Source organism: Cyrtonyx montezumae, unplaced genomic scaffold, assembly GCF_038088225.1.
Source record: "Cyrtonyx montezumae isolate F1298 unplaced genomic scaffold, pur_monq_1.0 scaffold_3, whole genome shotgun sequence".
Taxonomy (NCBI): domain Eukaryota; kingdom Metazoa; phylum Chordata; class Aves; order Galliformes; family Odontophoridae; genus Cyrtonyx; species Cyrtonyx montezumae.
The window spans coordinates 34,902,955-34,924,406 of record NW_027072034.1 but is presented as its reverse complement, the minus strand read 5'-3'; positions in this window follow the sequence as shown (position 1 = coordinate 34,924,406).

Sequence of the window (21,452 nt, the reverse complement as noted above, 5' to 3'; positions counted from 1 at the left end):
GGTGCCTACTGCAGCACTTAACGTGGAAGAATCTGTTGTAGGGACACTGCTCTGCAGGGGCTGCTTCTGCTGCAGGTGTGTCCTGCTTGCTAACAGGCAGCATGAAGTCCTGTTCACATCTTTGCAGTTGTTTCAGCCAGGTTCAGTCAAGCCCTTGGTGATCAGACTTGGTGATCTGCCTGAGCCTGGTCCCAAAGGTACGGAGCTACTCTGCTTTTGAGATTGTGCCTGAGCAGACTTTCCATGTCAGAAGCACAATTGGTGGCTGCATTGTGCGGACCTGCCGGACCTTGGGGTGCTGCTGGGCTCTCATGCCCTGCCATGCGTCCATGTGTACGCTCCCAGCCACACTTCCTTCAGCACAGGTTTTCAGGCTGTCTTTGCCTTGTTTACCATTGGTTGTTTCAGGTCAGAGCCTGTTCCCATCATGTTCTGTTTCTTGGCAGCAGGGTCCCAGGTCCCACAGGGGTTGCTCAGCCAATTAAGCCACGGTGTCTACCATGTGTCACTTTCTAATCTGCTTGGGATCTCTTCTTTTAAGGCTCATGCAGTGGGCGGCCTCTTTCCCAAAGACAGAATTAGTAATAAGAAAGTGGGAGATGCCAATGACAGGAAGACACAAAAGCAATCAACAAAGCTATCAAGCTGTAACTGTTGCCCCAATCAAACATGGCATATCCACATGTAGCTAAACTACGTTTTGGAATTAGAATTAATTAGGGATCAAGCAATATGCCGAGGGCCTCACAAGGTTGCCAGTGCCTTCTGTGAAGAGTTATGGGCACGTGGCTGACTCAAGTTCAGGCTGTGAGCTCAGTGAAGGTGGGCAGGCATAAGCACTGTGGTGCCAGCATACAAGCTTCCTGCTCCATGCCTCACCAGCAGGTCAGGGGTGTGCTGCCCTCAAAACTTTTTGCTGTCTGGGAAGGGGAACTGCGTAGCTCAGCTCAGGTGGGGAAACCCTTTGCACTGCCTCCATTTGGGTGAGAGGATTCCTCATGCAGACACCTCTGCTTGCTTTGCCAGCCTTCTGCATCTTGATAGTCCATCTGTTGGGATGACAGCGCAGGTAATGTTTTGCAAGGTTAGTTAGCTGTATTTCACACAAAACTGTGCAGCAATTGCTGTAACAATTCACCTATGTGGAGCTGCAAAATCTTTTAATGTCAGAGGGGAAATGTGTTGGTTTTGCCATCTGGTTAGAAACATTCCCTTGCCTGTAAAACAGGTTGTCACAGAAGGGCAGGGTGCAGGCTGCCAGGTAGGTAGCATGCATAAACCTGAGAGGCATTAAATGCACCCTTTGGACACAGAATCAGTGTGCCATGTGTGTCATGCATGTGCCCATCACTCTGCCTTGTAGAGCTAAACAACACAAAACAGAACACAGTCCAGCACAGCAAGCCTTACAGAGAGCAAATTGCAGCTGCTCCAGGACAGAGCATAGAATCATAAAACCCATGGAATTCCTAGAGTTGGAAGGGATCTCTGAAGGCCATCTAGTCCAACTCCCCTGCCATGAGCAGGGACACCACATCTAGATCAGGTTGCTCAGAGCTTGATCCAGCCTTGCCTTGAAAGTCTCCAGGGACAGAGCATCAACCACAACAGTAGGTAACCTGTGCCAGTGCCTTACCACCCTCACTGTAAAAGACTCGATTTACTGCCACCTCATGGCCCAGCACAGGCAGCAGAAAGGGCTGGAGTATCACTGGGCACTCTATTGGAAATACTCTCATTGAAAGGAGTATTTTTCAGCATTAATGATTCTATGACTTTATCTGTCACTGGCACCTTTCCAGATAAAAAACTTCCAGATATATTAGGGATATGTTTTAAAATGCATAGTGTAAAAGCTTTGTGCTAAAGGATAAAAAAAAAAATCTTGTGGTGGTGGCGATGGTGCAAACATCTCTGAGTTTAATCCAAAATAAACCAAATAATCCTGCTGACCTCAGTGGTGTGATGAGCTCAACAGGATGGTGTGCATACTCACAAATAGGGAGACCCATAACATCAGGGCCTCTGCGTGCCCCAAGTATACAGTGAGATCCCAGGGGGGCTCAGAACATGATTGGTACAAAATAAGAGATCTCCATTTTCTTTGGGGAGATAAACTCTAAAATAATCTAAATGGAGTTTAAGCCACGGAGAGGAGGATAAAAAAAAAAATAAAAGGAGAAGAAAAAAAAATCATTTTACATTCAGAAAGAAAATATTAAGCAAACTAATTCTTCTCTGTTCAAATCAAGTTCTCTCTTCAGCTGCCAGAAGACAAACACATCAAAGCACATTACTTGCTGGGCTTTAGGGCTTGTCAACAACTTGGAGCTGCTATTAATATTTGAAACATTTCAGCTAAGCAAACACCAATAGCTTCTCAAAGCTGTGTACACTGATTTTAATCAAGTAGAAATAAACTTCTCAAGTTATTCCTGCTGCCACAGCTGAGCTGTAATCATGTCTTACAGAAAGTAAGTGAAACTCGTGAGGCTGATGCTGTAAAAGCATACAACTGTTTTCATGCACGGTTCCACGAGGCCCTTAAAACACCCAGCTTCAGTCTGTGACCCACACGGCTTCAAATAACAACTGCACTGAGCCCTGCAAGCAGTGCTACATCTGCCAGCTTTTGCCAGATGAAGAAGTTCACGCTGAAATTAATGACCCAGAAGAACAGAGCTATGAATTAAGCATCGCAGTGTTCCGTATTCCTTGCTCTTATTTATGGGAAGTAACTTGTTTGTGATTTATCCATTTTATAAATTCCTCTTGGTTGTGGAGAAGCCTTCTATCAATTTAGCACTCTAAGCTCAGAAATAACATCTCCCACACATGCTGGTGCACTGCGACCGGGCATATAAAAGAGAAAGCAAACACTCAGTGCTTCCACATGCAGTGTTATGTATACACCAAGCTTAAAATAAAACTACATCAGAATTGCTCTGGGAGTGGCAATTCCTGCCCTAATCCCAACGTTTAGATCAAACTCTGAACTCAAAATAGGGATACCTTCACATTTTTGAGTTCTTGACTCAAGGTCCTCGGCGCCTCAGGCATTGTTCACTCTCACATTACAAGCAGATATGTACTTCTGTAACTGGATGTGTGTGGAAGCTCAGGAAACCCATGTCGGTATGGCATCCCATGCTCTATGGTGTGTGCCAAAGGCACTGCCAAAGCTACTAGAGATGGGATTGTGCAGATGCAGCCCAGCAGGAAGCAGAGTTATGGATGATTCATCAGCCCCAAGGGAGACAGAGTGATGAGGGGAACCTCAGCACTCAGACTGTTCATCCTGATGTTACTGTGATGTGTATGGCACAGACACAGAAATAAGATCCCAAGTGAACTGGGAACACTGGGAGAGACTAGAAAAAGCATCGATGACAGGAGTCCATGGGCACAAACTGGCACGCAGGAGCTCCCTCTGAACACCAGGAGCACTCCTGTGCTGTGTGAGTGATGGAGCAGTGACACAGGCTGCACAGAGGCTGTGGGGTCTCCTCCTTGGGATCTCCAGCAGCCGCCTGGATGTGGCCCTGGGCACCCTGCTCTGGGTGGCCCTGCTGGAGCAGGGGGTGGAGCAGGTGGGCCCTGATGTTCCTGCCAGTGTTGGCCATTTGAAGATCAGTGATTCTGTGACTAGAAACAAAAGTATGGCTCCTTTGGGGCCTTTTGCCAATGAAGGCAATGGAGAGGCCTCTCAGCCAATCCTAAGTGGTGCATTGGTGGATACTTCATCCACACCCCTCACACCTGCCCACTGGAGGAGATCCTGCAGCAGTTGAGGCTGCTCTCATCCCAGCCCTTACCTGCAAACTCAGACGCTGGAGAGAGAAAATGGGGGTATTCCACATTTCACTGTACAAACCTGAAAATGTACAGTGCTTTTCTTCCATCAAATTGAGTATGAAAATATGAAGGTTTGATTTCAAGTGAAAAACAAACCTTTTAATGCTACACGTCTGCAATAGTTACATTTTCTTCAAGCACACATTTCTGACAAAGCCTTTCAGCCAGCTGTGTGTACTGTTGCACTGCATGAAACAATGCTACACCAAGTGGGCTGGGTGTTTGCAGTCTGTACCAGCCCTGTCATTTTGCAAACAGTTAAATTTGTAGATCATCTTAGATTTGCACTGAATGTTGAGGCTTAGAAGTGAACAAATTAACTTATATCTGTACGTACTGGCGATGCATGCAAACTTTGGATGAACCAAGCAGCAGGCAGCCTCGTCTTCCAGTCTCAATTATCCATGTAGGACTTGCACAGCACCATACTGCATGCTGTGTCCAGGGCTAACCCCCCTCCCTCACGTGGAAAGGCTGAGACAGATGGGAGAAGGCTCTGGGGAGACCTGAGAGCAGCCTTTCAGTATATAAAGGGTGTCAGCAAGGAGGAAGACAGACTCTTCAGCAGAGCAAGGAGGAATAGCTTCAAACAAAAAAAAAGGGGGGAGATTTAGATTGCATATAAGAAGTTTTTTATAATGAGGGTGGTGAGACACTGGCTTGGATGCTCAGAGAAGTTGTGGATGCTCCATCCCTGGAGACACCCAAGGTCAGAATGGGTGGGGCTCTGAGCAACCTGATGTAGCTGTAGGTGTCCCTGTTCTATGCTGGGGAGTTGGACTAGGTGACCTTTAATGGTCTCTTCCAAGTCTAACAATTCTACAATCCTGTGTCCCAGAGGGCCATTCTATAACAAATCCCACAGTATCACCTTTTTTGCAAGCAGGAGAGCAGTGGACAAGGACCAGCTCTGGGACATGAGTCCCCCTGAGGCTGTGAACACCTGGGGATGCTTGACCACATAAATAACTCTACAGGCACAGGTGCAGCACCAGAACTTGCTGTCCCCAGCAGCCTGGGGCAGAGGAGGATGCTCTAATTTTTCAAGAAAGGAAGGAAGCATGCAGATATCTTCAAGTTTAAGTAATAGGCTCTTGAGTGCTTCTTAAAGATAATTTAGGAGAGGCATTGTCTGAAGAGAAAAGCAATTTGCATTCACTGTTGTTGCAAGTTCATTGGGAGCAGGAAAAAATAAAAGGAAAAATGCTAGTGGCCCTATTTCCAAAGCTGCAGCCCTGAGCCTTGCAGAGGGAACAGCTCATCCCTGGGCAGCACTCTGCATCTCGGGAAATATTTTGCAAAACACGGGTACGTGCCACTACCCTGATGGGTACCTTGCAACCCCTCACCACTATTCAGATGCCCCACAGCAGGGCAGAGGCTGCTGCCTCCTGATGCTGAGTGCAGTGACAGGTCTGGCAGGAGGCTCTGCAGCTCCTCGTAGCTTGTTACTGCTGACCTATGGCTGATGCAGCTCCCAGCTCCTGGGTTTGCACTATTTCCTCCGGCCACAGCTGAAGGAGGATCATTTTTGCCAAGAAAAATCCTTTAATTAGCTCCTGCGTGTACGGGAAACCCTGGAAACCCAGCCTCGAGTATTTCCATCACAGCTACATCATGCAACCAGGGAAATCTGCGGGAAATGCTTCTTTTTCCTTTTTTTTTTTTTTTTTTTTGTCGGCTGACGGCAGATCCGTTGCAGCGCGAGCAGTGCTAGGGACGGGATGCTGCATGATGCTGCAGGAGCAGCGTCTGTCTGTCCTGCCTGCGGGACGATGAGTGCCGCCGCAGAGCAGCACTCAACCACAGCACCGTGCAGCGCCCATCCTACCTACAGCCTGCGTGTCCACATTGAATTCATCTTTGCCTGAAAACGTTTTCCAAACCAGGCAGAGATCAGCTCCCCACTCCGCACTCCCTCCCCGCTCTCCCCAAGGGCCAACTCATTTGCCACTGGTGCCCTCTGGCTGTGCCACACCCTCTGGGCTCAGAAAGCCAAAGAGAGAACAGTGAAAAATCTCTTCGTTGCCTTCCCTCCTATTTTTTTATTCCTTTTGCATTACACTAACATGAGAACAGATGACATAGCGTGCATTCCAAGGCATGTGTTTCATAACACCACAGAGAGCGTAAGCTTGTGGAGACATTGTCTCCACTGAAATTCAGTTGAATGGCTCTGCACCGCTCAGCAGAGCAGCCCCATTTCCCTGTGGGAGCACACAAAACCCAGCATGAAATCCCCAACCGAGCAATTGTCATTACAGCTCACTTCCTGCAGCCGGGATGATTTCAAAGAGCCATATTGATCTAGGTGCATTTTGATAACAAAAGCATGCGCTATGTTTGCCCAACTGAAGCCTTTTTGGAGCCAGGTTCCTTTAAATTGTGTTTTGACTGTGTGGATGGACTCCCATTTTCCACATTTAACTACTGTGTTTTCAGCCAGGAGGCATCTTGTACTACGGCAGTCTTTTAACACCATTAGCAACATTTAACTCAGCATGGAGCACCATCTTTACAGCCCATTTTTGTCTGATGGAGCTGGTAAACTGGGAGCAACAGGTGCACTAAGGGAAGGGGAGGAAGGGGCTGAGCCCAGAGACGTGTGGGGGCTGCAGGGTGAAACCACGGGGCTTCTGCTGGTGGGAGGTAATGGCTTTCAGCAACAAGCTCTTGCAGAGAGAAAAAGGTGACTAAGATATGTTCAGGGGCTTTGAGGTCACAAGTCCTGCAAAGCAGGGGAGACGATTGCCTCTGGCAGTGAACAGAAGAAAGCTCTCATTTGTAGCAGGAATTCCTTCTGCTATCTATCCTGCTCACGCAAGTAATTCAGAAGCTTTTTGCACTGTTAAGCTTCGGACACTCACTCTGAAAAATAATTAAAACAGTGCCTGAATTTTACTTCTTTTTTAACTAAAAGAGGGAAGACTTAGATTAGATACTAGAAGGAAATTCTTTATTCAGAGGGCAGTGAGGCCTTGGTACAGGCTGCCCAGAGAAGCTGCGGTGCCCCATCCCAGGAGGTGCTCAAGGCCAGGATGGATGGAGCCCTGAGCAGCCTGAGCTGGGGGGCAGCCCTGCCCATGGCACAGGTTGGGGCTAGAAGGACAAACAGCGACAAGGACTCACTCAGGACTCTGACCCAGGGTTTGGGGTCACTGCACATAGCTGCTTCCACCCGGGGTGTCTTCAGTGTGTCAGGTGCTGTACAGACTGGAAAGACAATTATGCTTCTCCCTTGGTTACAGAAGAAATCGCCACCAGGCTTTTAAGAGCACAAAAGGTGATTAGTAAAAAATTCAGTATTGTAGAAAGATTTTTTCCCTCATTTGAAACATTAATAAAGAGAAATCCAACAGCTACAAGCAAATTGGATGCACCTGGGAGCTGTTCACATAAGCACACCTGTCCCCAAAGCATCTGAGCACATGTGCATCCCACACCTGAGACAGGCTTGGGAAAAATGAGTCAGAAATGCTTGTTTTTTCTGAGGCAGCAGCAAGTGCATCAGGTACAGATGCCACGTTTTCCTATTTCATTGCATTCACCATCAAGAGATGACACTCTGCTGCTGCTGCTGCCAACATGGCTGCTGTCAGCAGACCTGGTTGTCCATCCATACATAGCGTGCCAACCCTGTTGGCTGGCTCTCACACAGACTTCCAAAGTACCAGCGTGGGTTACTGGTGTGTAATGCACTCAACCTGATCACAGGAACATGGCAGAGATGAAGGAGGGCTGGTGGAGCTTCTCCAGGGGAACGTCACCTCCTTGGCCTGGCCTTATAATCAGGGAGTAGCGTTTATTCACCCTACTACAAGCCAAGAATAAGGGGGCTGGCACAGCTCAAGGATGATCCACTACATTGCTACAGAAATGCTCGTGCCTCTGCTCTCAACCACTAGAGAGAACTGGTATTTCCCATGCCATCTCTTCCCAGCCTTTTTTTCCCCATGCTCAGGATTCCATTGAATGGGATCCTGAGTTCTTTCCCCAGTTGGAAAGGAGTTCGTGTTGCTCTGGTGCATACCATCCATTTTTCCCCTGCCCTTTGTAGATACATGTATTTTTTTATTATTATTTTGTTCTTCAGTCAACCTTTCTTTACAAAGATCAAAAAGTTTTCTCTTCTCTAAAAGATATTCATGGCTACTAAGCCCTTGCATATTGTAGGCTGGAAGTGATGTTTCCATCAGGGACTGGAGAACTGCTGATTATACACACATCCCTCTTTTATCTGGGGTATTTATAGGTAAATGCATGACAAACATTTTTTGTGCAGGTTGTCAGAAAGTGTGTATCGGTATGGCAGAAGAGACAGACCCCCTCTGAGCAGGTCTGCATTGCCCAAGGGTTGAGCCCATATACACGTTCCTTGGGTAAGGGCCATGCATTGTATGGATGAAGCAGAGCCCTTCATACTTGCTATACATCCAGACCAAGGATTAAATACTGCCCTTTGGTTCCTCGTATGCAAGTTGATTTCTATTTCTGTGTGTGTGGAGACATAATTATGTGAATAATGTATGTGTCTATCTGCATAACCACATTTTTATAATGACACACTCTTCTACTTAGGACATATATAAATGCATTCAGGGATGCCTGACTATATAGCCTCCAGAGAAAAATACAATATTCTTTCACAAACACACACTCTCAAAACATGTACGTATAATATTCTGGGAAGCTTAGTTTCAAGCTTCCTCTGGCTGTTTCTGAAGTTCCTTGCAGAACTGCAGAAACAAGCACAATACAAGGATACTGAAGGGTGGGAGAGTCATTTTTTACAATGTACAGTAGTACGAGTAGCTGATAACAGCAAAAATAAATGATTGCCTCAGAAACTGGAAATCTCTATAGCTGAACGGTGTATTTTCTCCCTTTTGACCTCAAGAGCATTCAGGAGTAAAAGGTTATTGTCCTACTTTGCTGTCTCATTCAAATCTGGTGCTGCAGCTGAGTTTGAGCACCGAACGAGCACTCAAGGACATGTTTTCCTCCTATTTCTGCTCTTGTTGCAGACGTTCACAGAGTACAAAATAAATCAAATAATTTTAAAAGGATGCCAGAATTAAACTCCCGGAGGAAGGCATTTTTCAAAGATTTCTGGTCACTGACAACAATTTTGTCTAATAATATTCAGGGAAAATAAAAATCGGAAGCTTTTCAACGGGTACCTGATTGCCATGAATGGCCAAATTAAGGAAGCTCAGAGCAGAGGGGTGATAGCAATCATGATAATAGGTATGACTGCTGATGGATGTGGCTGATGGTCTCACAAATATTAAGTACAACCCCCGCTATTAGTTTTTCATGCATTGCTTGGCACAGCTCATTTCTCTGAACAGATTCAGAGCAAAGTGAAGATCCCAGTCACTTGATGTGGTGTGGTAAACCAACGTGGCTTCAGCAGACCAGATGTTTCTCCAGAGAACACCTACCATGGCACAGCTTGCTGTCTTGCTCCTAATACTCCTTAGCTGTGCCTGGTCCATCACAAGATAGCTGCCCATAAGCCTTCTTTTTAACCTCTGAAGGCAATCTAGGTGACTGTGCAAGCTGGGTGCGAAGAACCCCATTTTGGGAAGCCCAAAGCTTTATCTTTACGGCCTTTAGGTTTATCATCTGGGGGTTTTGTGCTGCAAGCAAGAGTGAAACCTGGTTTCCTTCATTTTCCACCAGCGGGCAATGTATCTCTCGAAAACCTGCCTTGTCCAAATGCTTTGCTTTACAGTGCACAGAGGTGCCACTTACAAATAACCTGTGAGTTCTGCTATTGACAGGATGCTATTAAAAATTCATGTCAAGATACATTTTCAGGCTGGACTGGGCTCTGAGCAACCTGGTGTAGCTGTAGGTGTCCCTGTTCATTGCAGAGGACTAGGACCAGATGACCTTTAAAGGTCCCTTCCTACTCAAATGATTCTATGAGTCCAATCAGCATACACTTAAGAAAATAGACATTCCTCCCCAGCTCTGCAGCGTGATTGCACAAATTTTAACGATGCAAAGTGAACTCATTTAATTAGGAAGATGAACAATACCCACCCGTTCTAGTTTTTTTCATCACTCTGAATGACTTCAGCACAGCACAGAGATGCTGTGCTGCCACCAAGCATGCAACAGAATTGCAGCCAGATTAGAGGCAGCTAGACAGTTCAAAGATTTATGGTATTGCTTAGTAAGGGCAAGTGCAAAAGTCAAATGGTAACTTCCCAAGAGACTGATTACTCCGAACTACAGCGAATACAATTTGCTGACAGAGAGTTATGAAGACGTCAGTTCAGACCAGGTCAGAGGACAGCTGCCACGTGGATGCTGGTGTTTCTAGCAAACAGAAACACTGCTGTTTCAGGCACTCGTAGATCCTGGTAAAGTCTCCCTGAAGTTTTCAAAAAGCTTTGTTTTCCACTGCACTTTGTTCAGTGGCATTGTATTTTCAAAGTTCTTTGCAATTCCTCTGTTTGGCATCACCTGCATTTTTGCTATTCAGACTGCCATCTGATCATTTTGTAGGTAACTCCTCCAAAGAGGTGACACATTCTTTCCACCAGCTGTCCCTGGGGCTCAGCATCCCAACACCTGCTTTCAAGACTGCTTCTCTCTTCTCATCTAAGTCTCACCACTTGCACCTGGGTTCAGTTCAGCCTTCTGCCTTAGTTAGCAAAACAGTACACTCCTACCTTTTTCTGTTTCGGTTTTATGATTTTTTTTTTCTTAAGAGGGGAACTGGGGAGGGAAATAACAGAGCAGGAATGAACATTTGCTTTCATTTAATGAGTTTTGCACTTGCCCTAAGTGCCTGTTAAGGAGAAAAACCCTACCAAGATTTAATTTACAGAGCAGCAATGGAGGAAGTTCTGAGGGACAGGGGGAGGATGAATAATTCTTTTGGAGCTTTTCTCCACTTACAGAAATGAAATGTATTGAGGCCATGGGAATAGCCGTTGTCTTCTGGGAGCCTTAATTCTCTGCATTACCACTCTAGTCCTAGGAAGACAAATAGCTGAAGGAGTCCTCCACAGATCACTTCATTACCCTACAAAGACCATCAAGGGAATAAGAAGCTCTGGAGGAGTATGAGCCATTGTTTCTGGGGAAACTTGGGGAGTTTTGCTTCCACACCATGAAGCTTTTCTTTTTTCTTATAAAAAATAAAAAATAAAAAGCTGGATTTGCAGAGACCTCTCTGTAGTTTTCTTCCAAAAGAACCATAGGTGCTCCTCTTAGCACAAACCCACTTCAGTTCATATACACGTGTATACATCTCATTTATTCTGGACAAATCCCACCAGCAGACTTCACACTAGTGGTAAACCAACTGCCAGAGTCTGATTTTCTGAGAGTTCATCATTACAGCTGCCTGGTCATGTTGCAGCTGGGTCCAATGAGGAGTCCCAAAAACATAGAGGGAAGATGAGAAGGAATCAAGAAACCATTGAAAGATCTCCTCATCACAAGTCCTATGGCCAGGAAGGAAGAAGGGGCTGCATCCAGCCATCCTGCCCCAAAGATGTCTGCATTTCCCCCCAGCACCTTTTTGTATGCACAGAGCAATGAGGCGAAGACCAGAAATTTAACACCAAATGTGTTTGCTCCATCTTGTCTGCCTGGATAACACCTCCAGGCACATGCCCACTAATTGTCCGCTGCTAACTTATAATCTTCATCCTACTTTGCATTTCACTCAAGACAGTGAGTCACAAAGGTGGCACCTTCCATCCCGTCCCAAATTCCTCTGCAAATCATACCCCGCTTCATGAAACAGAAGCAGATTTCTATCTTCACCAAGTAGACAGAATTGTATCCTGGGGTGACTGTTTGTATCCATGTGCAAGAACTAAGGGGCAATTTAGGCCTGCAGAAAAGACTTGAACTGCTGCATAAAACTCCCCCTTGGGCACAGGCCTCTTGGTAGGTGACAGTCATTCTCCAACATAAATCATTTAGGCAGGCAGTGGGATCTGAAGCCAAAGGAAGTGCACAAAGAGTAGCAATTCCAAATAGTGCAATGAGCAGATGGACTACCAAGGTGTACCCAGGATTTTATGAACAGAGGCTTCAGCAACTGGAGATGAGCACTGGGAATCTTCCTCCACATCAGAGACGTGAAGCATGAATCTCTTCTCAAAAGTCCTACAAATCTTTTTGCCAGAGAACAGGAACTAGCATCCAAGATCTTGGTTAAAGAAAATCTTACATTTAATCCTGACGCTCTTCAGAGCAGGGTTAGGCCGAAAGTGAAACCTTTTCAATTAGCCTGTCACTAATGGATTGGGTGACCCTAAAAACGGGAGGACCAAAGTCTTTTGTCTATTCTTCTGTGGTTAAATGTGTTGTTTTACAGACAGAGATAGAGACGCAGACAGATAAAGCTTCTTATCCATGACACTAACAATGAAAGACAGCAACATGTCATGAAGACACTAGTTTAGCAGGGATAACCTTGCAGAAGGAAAGATAATAAATAAAAGATATAAATGAATGTTCAAAGCACAAGCAACAACTAAGGATTATTTTATAGGCACAAGGCTGTACACCATTTTTCCTGTTAAACACTCAGCAATGACTTCTCAGTGTGACCTCAGCTTCATATCAAGGCCAAACAAAGACAAACATTGCAAAACACAGGCAGGATTACTAATTTTTCGGAGACTACTCTTCATGACAGGTTAAGCTGTAAGTTTGCTGTAACTCATTCCATCCCTGAAATCACTGATGTTTGTGATAGTGCTTTGAAATGTTGATATACTCAAGGATTTCACAGCATTAGCTTTGTTGCTGGCCCTTCATTCCCTGTGAGGAGCTGGAGCCTAGGTTGAGCACACCAAAGGGCCTCAGCTGCTCCTCATATACCTTGCCCTACAGACCCTATCTCATCTTTGTTGTCCTTGTTTGGATGGTCTGTAATAGTTTGTCTTTATATCATGAGCCCAAAACTGCAGGCAGTACTCAAGGTAACAGCCACCTCAAACAGGCTAGCACAAGGCAAGAGGGTGGTTTGTTTTTGTTCAGATGCAACATCAGTATGCTTGCTAGCTTATTATGCATGTTAATGGCGTACAAGTGTTGATTCCAGGTGACAGGGATTTATCCTGACATGCTCCTGCTGAATGAAAAAGTTTTAGAAAAATAACCTAGGTGAAGCAAACTCGTGGTGTACTTTCACTGTGCCTTTAATTGGATATTTGAAAACATCATGTGTGATGGTTTATTTTCCCTGAATCCAGATTTGCATTTCTTAATCAGCAGTTGGAGTCCCACATCTCTCTGCTGAGCCCAGAACACAGGTAAATGGTAACACTATTGGGTGAAGCCTTTTACTGGAATTGAAGCTGGCCCTCAGGTGAAGAAGCAGTTTTCCCAGTACTCTCCCAGTACAATTACAAAGCTAGAAGAAAAAACACAGTATTTTCTGGGGAAGCTCAGCTGCCTTTAACAGCAGTAGATTTCTTGTTCAAACCACTTAGGTCTAGTTACCGCAAATTCCTGTTCAATTAAAATTCAGGTTTTCTCAAATTCACTCACCCTCTGGCACACCTTGATGGCTAGTGTGCAGAGGAAGGGCTATAAAGCTATGAAGGGTCTGGAGCACAAGTCTTATGAGGAGCAGCTGAGGGGAACTGGGATTGTTCAGTCTGGAGAAAAGGAGGCCCAGAGGAGTCTTTATTGCTCTCTACAACTTTCTGAAAGGAAATTGTAGGGAGTTGGGTGCTGGTCTCTTCTAGGTAATAGTGATAGGGCAAGAGGTAATGGTCTCAAGTTGCACTGGAGAGGTTCAGGTTAGATATTAGGATTAACTTCTCAGGAAGAGTGGTCAAGCATCGGGAAGCGGAGAAGTCACACGACCCTGGAGGTGATCAGGAAATGTGTGGATGTAGCCCTTAGGGACAGGGTTCAGTGTGCATGGTAGTGACGAGCTGATGAGTGGAACAGATGATCTTACAAGTCTTTTCCAACCTTAATGATTCTAAGGTTCTATGAAACTGAGCTGTGCAGTTTTCAGGGCTAAGATGCTCTCCAGAGAACACGCCAGGTGATCTGTGGGTTGTGGTGCCTACCTTGGGTGACCAAGCAGGTCTTTTCAATCAAGATGAGCATAATCTTGACCTAGATAGTATTTTCCAGAGCAGAGAGAATGGGCAGTTCTCTATCCTTGCTAGAGTTTGCCCATATGAGCTGCCCTTGCCTGTTGGAAGCTTACTTCAGCACAGTGCCTGCCAAGATATGAGAAGATAGGTATTAGAAGAAATGATTTACTATGAGAGTGATGAGACACTAGAACAGGTTACCCAGGGGGGTTGGGAGTGCCCCCTCCCTGGAAGCATTTCAAGGCCAGGCTGGATGGGGCTTTGGGCAACCTGGTCTAGTGGTAGGTGTCTAGGGTTGGAAATAGATGGTCTTAAAGATCCCTTCCAACCCAAACCATTCTACAATTCTGATTCTGTCCTTAAAATGCTTAGCTCATTGCAACAAAACTACATCCCCCAGGCCTCTGTAACTGTCTGCATGTTATTTGGTGATTTTGTTGGTGGGATTTTTTTCACTTACACTGTCTTGTTCGCTTTCTCTTCTTCTGCTACAGTCTGTATGGTTGCTGTTGAGATTCAAAGCATATTTCTTATCAGTGTAAATGGTATCTTGGCTCTTTCAAGCTAAAGCAACTTTAATAAATAGGTGTAGCTTAGGCAATTCAGAAATGACATGAAAAGAGAGGGTAGCAATAACAATAATAAGGACTTCTAAAGGCATACACTGTACCAAGTCTATAGTGAAGTAATTGAACTTCTTGCCACAGTATGCTGCGGAAGTCATAAACATGAAGAGGATGTTTCATGTGCTAAAACAACTTATGTCTTACCATAGTCTTTGTCCATTCTGATCTATCCATAAACTTCTTGTCTCCCATATAAAAGCTAATCATTTGGAGGAAGTTTTCTTCTGAATATTTAAAGTGATGATCGACAAGCATTACAAGTTTTGTTTCATTTATCATTCTACTCAAACTTTTGTGAAAAATTTCAGCAAAGGCTTATACAACCCATGGAAGTAGGTCTCAGAAAAGAAACAGAGTTTGGGGGTCTTAACAGTAACTAGAAGCAATTAACAGTCTCCCCAAACAGAAACTAGTGTCAAACCCTCTGTGGTTAAGAGCAAAATTTGTCTTCCTTCTTGAAAATGATGAAGGCTTAGCTCATTTTCTTTCTTCTCCACTTGCTCAGTATATAGAACATATAAAAGGAAAAATGTTGGATCTGAACATTAAGTTTTCTCTAATTAAAAGTAATTTTGGAGAAGCCCCAACAAGTCTTTCAAAACACCACATCTTCTTAATAGAAATATTGTCATTTTTGGTCAAAGCATGACTTTATTTGAGCTTTAGTATCAATAGCTAGTATTTTGTTTGTATTTTCAAGAGATTGTGGTACAGCATCTTTCTCAAGTGTGTCGTGATTTCTGCAATTCAAACATTTAGTTGTGACACAAAATGAGACTCAAAAAAAAAATACTCAGTGAAGGCACAAGTAACACAGTGACAGAGTGGGCAAATCTGGGGGACGCTGACAAACCTACAGAAAAAAAACAAAAGCCCTATAATTCATGTGTTCAGGACAGATATTAAAGCTCAGTTTTTAAAAAATATAATTTTTTTCCTCTACAAATACATTTCCACTTTGATCAAACACTAGACTGATTATGACAGTTTCAATTTTGCTTTAATTCCAGCAAACGGTTCTATTATTATATTGCTAGACTGGAGGAAGATTCTGCCATCCAGTGGTGAAATACTGTATCACTATTTTATACTAAAACTATGTTAATTATGTTGCACCTTGAATCAAATTGGTATGTTTAAGCTACTATGAGTACTTCTTTCTATTTTGTTTTTTTTGTTCCTGAATCAACAAGGAAGAAAATTTTATATGGGAGTACTCTAGTAAAACTCACAGGTACACAGTGCATACACATACTGTACCTGTCATTGGCAGCAAGGTTTGTTGTCTTAGTGAATCTGAACTCATTACTCAGTACATTTTGGGACATTCTTGTGACATATATATTATGCACCAGTAATGTATGTTCAGAGGAGCTCTGTCCTGGCAGACCAGGCCCCAGGAGGGAGTGAGGTCAGGCATGGAAATGTCTTCTCCCCATGCATGGGCAGAGTAGTGTAGCACTGCATCTGTCTATGCTTGGCCTGGGGCTGATAGCCATCCCTCCACATACATGTTCTTCCTGTGGCAATAAGCACAGAGATGGGAGTTGATCCTGGAACACTTACTAGAGAGATATTTAATAACACGTAAACACATCTCATGGTTTCTCATCAGATGATAATTAATGGCTGCATCTTCTTTTAGAAAAATGGGCATGCTGGACCTTCCAAACTTTGAGTGCTGGATGTGTGGTAATTCCCCTCCTCTCTATCCTTCAGCACTGTTGTGATAAATTCTCTAAGTTGCATGTTCTCTCCAAGAACACCCATCACCTGTGGCACTCACAGTGTGTAATCTATCTATTAGCCATGCTGGGTGGATGTCCAGCATCCTGGTAAAACAGGCCAGCTGAGCTCTGGGACAAAGCAAGTGATGAAGAGATACACACAAATCCACCCTACTGCAGATCAGGAACAAAATGTATCCACTCTATTGAGCAGACCATGCCTGGATAGGTTATGTTGCTCATGTGGCAAAGATAGCAATGTTCTTGCCAAGCAGAAGTCTCCTGAATTAGGCAAGCAGGAGAGAGACATGGGAAGAACTGAAAGGATTGGTACAGAAGGTGACAAGAACATTCATCAAAGCTGCCACGGTGTCCAGCATCAGAAGGCCCAGATCCCAGCTTGATCCTGTTTGCAGAAGAAAAGTGGAAGGAAAACACCACCCCACTGAGTCTGGTACACAGAGTCCAGAGAGAACAGCTGGTCCCCTCCAAATAACCACCACGTTCATAAATTCCCTTTGAAGCAAATGCAATTATTTACTCTTCCAACTATTTCCAACAGACAAGCCAACCTGAGGAGAGCTGCCTGAACCAAGGTTTTCTTCGAGCCTCTGAAGGCAGGAGGATTACCTGTGCTGTTTTAAGGCAAAGCATAGCCCACACTAGCTGCAGAGGAGCATGCAGAAAACCAGTGAGACATCTCTTTCAGAATGCAACAGACTGTGCCTGGGCTGCCTTGATGGGATACCCATCACTGGTAAGAGAAGCAGCCTCTATTACAGGAGACACCTGCATGCTGCACGTGGATTTTCCTGTCCAAGTGTGAGTCCCAACAGGCCTGTAGGGTCAGAAAGGACTGAAAGCCCACAGGGCTGGGATTCATAAATGCATCATACCTCTGCCCATAGGGTAATTAAAGAGGAAACTGGACAAGTGGATGAGATGTGGCCTTTCCAGTGCAGGGCTCAGAGGTGGTCTCCATCAATACTGTGTTGATGAACTCCTTAACCCTCCACATTAACACTCCTTGCTCTGCTTTGCAAGTGCTTTCTAACACATTCTTTTCCCATGCAGGCTCTTGAAATATTTGTCAGAGGAGCACTGAATTTGCTCACCTATCAGTTAAGAGAGCTGTGGGTGGGAGGAATGAACTCCACATGGAACTTTCAGGCAATACCCACCAAAGAAAATATTTTTCAGTCCAAAATCACACATTTATGTTGACTTTCATATGTACGTGTGAAAAAGAAAATTGTCCTTTGAATTGAATTTGGCTTTAGAGATAGTTAACTGCACTGGAAGCAAACTGTTAGTATTTACCTTCAAAAAAGGAGACTGTGAAACTTTGTCATGGAATGAGCTTTACACTTCCAGTGTGTCACATCCAAATGTTTGGCTCAGTTCTATTTCATATTCAGTGTTTAACTGATACCCTCACAGGGAGAAAACTGTTTTATGAGCAAAATTCTAACTACTGAAAGAGAAAGCACAAATGGCATATCTTTCACATCCAGTACCCAGGTAGAACAAAAAATAATGGTATGGAAAATCTCAGTTTTAGATAGGTGAAATCCCTGCCTTTACCATCCTTACTTGGGAACTGGTTTTATTTACAGAAAGATAGATGGAAATCACAAGCACAAGCTCTTCTCTGCATAGAAGCAAATCTTTCTGCAGCAGATGTGCTTTAAAAGAGAACTGCATCTAAAGACACTTTTGGCTCTGGGATTCATGTTTTCCACAAGGTGCTCCCTCACTGAGCCTTTTTCCTGCAACTTTATGCTCACAAGACAAGCTCTCTTGACTAAAGTTATACACGTGCTTAATCAAGTACAGAATAAGACAGCGTTTATTCACTATTTTTATAAAGCAATTATGAATGACTCACTTGCATGTGATTTGTTCCATAAGAATTATGAGCCTTTTACCTTTCTCCTGCTAACGTGAGAGAGACTTTCTGATTTATAGTCGTTTTCCTGGGAGGACTGGCTGCACAGGTAAATGATCAAATACTTTTGTCTTTGTCCTTATCGAATGCTTGTGAGCACTGCCCTCTCTCTGCTGTGTGAGTGATGACTCTGGTAACTGCAGTGGCTCAGCTCCCGTCACATTAGCATCAGATTTGCTTGAATGCTGGGCACAGCTTGAGAAAAGCATAACAGAAGACTCTCATAGCCAGGCTGGGACCCACTTCATGAGCTTTTCTTATCAAGCAAAGGGCAATGCAGCTCACAGAAGATGCTGCAGAAGCAGAGCTTCTGCTGGCAGATGCCATCAATGTCAGGAGAATTACACCCCCAGGAAACATAAACCTTTCAAAAGTGGCAGATATTTAAAAGACTATTTTAAGAAAGCTTCAAAGGGGAACATTACTCAGAACACTTGATGCTCCCTGTTCCAAGAAGTCAGGAAAATCTGAATTCCAAAAATGGGTTATTTTCTCTTCGAGGAAAAATGACCTGGCAAAGCTGTTGGATACCAGGGAGCAAAAGCAGACAAGTATTGGTATTATTTTGTCTGAATAGCATTCATGCCCCTAGGAATTGCTTTATTTCTGGACTACCAGCAATGGAGTTAGATCAAATGCATTTTTAAAAGGAAACCAAGTAGGAAATATAAAACAATGGACTGCTTAACATTCCAACAAAAACTCAAACCTCATCCTGCTAGCTTTGGTGACACTGCTGTTTCACCAAGGCTGAGATGCTGGAGATCGAAAGGTTCCCATTCATTCCAGTGACTGCTTTAGCAGGAGCAAGGAGGAGGCTGAGCTGTCAGTGAGGCCACTTCACAGGGAGTCCAAATGAAATGACTGAGATTTCTAGCAGAACAACAGCCTGCTTATCTGCAATAAAAATATGACAACCTAGTATAAAAACATGACATTCTGTAAGCTGCTGTACAGTTAAATGACATTTGACTGTCACTTATTAACAGTATAAGATGATATGTACAGTCACAAAAAGAAAAATGTATCATCAACATCTAAAAAGAAAAGCAGGAGGAAGCCTGTCCCTTCAGAAGGATGAAGCATACCTAGACACAGTGCAGAATATTCATCCTGCCAGTGACTGTTTCAGAAACAGGGGCTGTCATTTCCTTGCATGCCAGCAGCTAGTTTCAAAGGCTAGCAAGGAGATACAGGAAGGGAGAGAGAGTAGAAGAGCCCCAACAGTGTAAAGAATGCCTCTTGATCAGACACTAAGGGAAAACCTCTTCGATGGCATGCTGAAGGAAAAGTTCAAGGCTGTTCAAAGTTTCTGCTAGTTTCCACAAAGTGCTGACACGATTTCTTGAACCAAAAGAGAAAAAAAACCACTTTCTCTGGAAGTGAAAAAGATGCTGATACACTGGATGAGCATAAAATAAATAAAAACATAAACAAACAAATAAATAATAGGAGATGAAAGATACCCACCACAACAAGAATGATTCAAGTTCCATAAAATCCAGCTCATCATGACACAAGAGGTAGCTCATCCTAGTTAGCCTGCAGGATTGAGGAAGAGTGTTTGTGGGTATGAAGTGATCACTGATGGGAACAGCCTGAATGTAATGGCAAAGTAGTTAGATATTGGAAAAGAAATAGAGGGTACATCTTCTGAATTCTTGAAGTGAGTCCAACAACCTTGGGTTTAGTTAATGTGGGCTTTTTGAGAATTGCTAAGTGAAAATCTATGGATTGTGTTACACAAGAGGTCATATTACACTTTCACAATGTACTTTCTGGATTTAAAATCTATAAATTTCTTTTGGGATAATCAGCTTTACAGGCTGGTAACTTTATGATACACTCTCTACTGGGTTGCCAATTATTCCTATTTGTTCTCAAGGGCCAACATCATCCATACATTAATTTTGAAAGAAAATCTTCAGCTGACTAGTAACTATTTGAATGAATAAAATATTCTTCCACTCCAGAAACAAACACACTCACGCAGAAGTTATTCCAGTTTTTGACCTGCCCATGCCCACATCAGGCAGCTACTCTGTGATGAACAATGACCAACAACCACACTTTCCTTCTGAAGCTTTGCAGTGTTTGAAATATTAAAAAAAAAAAAAAAAAAGAATAGTTAATAAAACTATATGCACTGCCAAACAGTGCAGCAGAGCCTGCTTTAACCTTCTCTTTCCAAATGTTTTTCATTTGTTAGGTCTTCGCTTTTTCATCTTCATGAGAAATATCCCCATCTGTTTGGTGGCAATAATTCTAGGTTTCGGTGTTTTGCTCCAAGGTGAAGTGAAAAGCAAACTATTATTCTGCTCACTGAAGACTAGAAAAATGGCAAACGTGGTAACACAGTCTGATTGAGACAGGACAGAATCAGTTTCTCTGTACATAAAAGATCAATTGGAAAAAATAATCTTAGAAGAACATGTCTGACACTTGCTTTTTTTATTTTCTAGAGTCCTGTTCAGAGACTTATTTGGACTGTGGCTGCTTAAGGTACAAGGACAGAGCTGTTTCCCGAACACTGCCAAGTCTTTTCATTCCTTATAAATTGACATATCTCCATTTTTCTTCTATTTTTTTTCCTGCTTACTCACATGGCTGCTTACTGCAGGATTGCACTTGGCCTTTTGTCTCTAAGAGGCTGGTTGCTTGGCTAGCAATTTACATCACAACATTGTAGGGGTTGGAAGGGACCTCTAAAGATCATCAAGTTCAACCTCCCTGCCAAAGCAGCTCCCTATACCACGCTGCACAGGTAGGTGTCCAGGCAGGTCTTGAATGTCTCCAGAGGAGACTCCACAACTTCTCTGGGCAGCCTGTGCCAGTAGTACATACACATTAAAAAATCAGTTTCATTTTATACAGGTGAGCTGGGAACATTTAGATGAGAATTGACCTCCTCCTTAGCCATCACTTCCTGGCAACTTCTTCTCATTTCCTCCCAACATAGTTGTCCACTTCTTTCAAGATCAAATGGACCACCCATTTTACCAGACACAGACAGATAGTCATTCTGTCCACAATTCCTACAGGGTTTATAGGGCTACACAGCTATTCAGGGGTGCAAACAGGCTTCTCCAGCACAGTGTGGCCAGAAAATGCTCTCCAGGCTGTGCGGCTTCCTCAAACTCAACAGGACAAGCTGAACCTTGGAAGGCTACAGAACCACAATGAGGTGCTTCGAGATCCAACC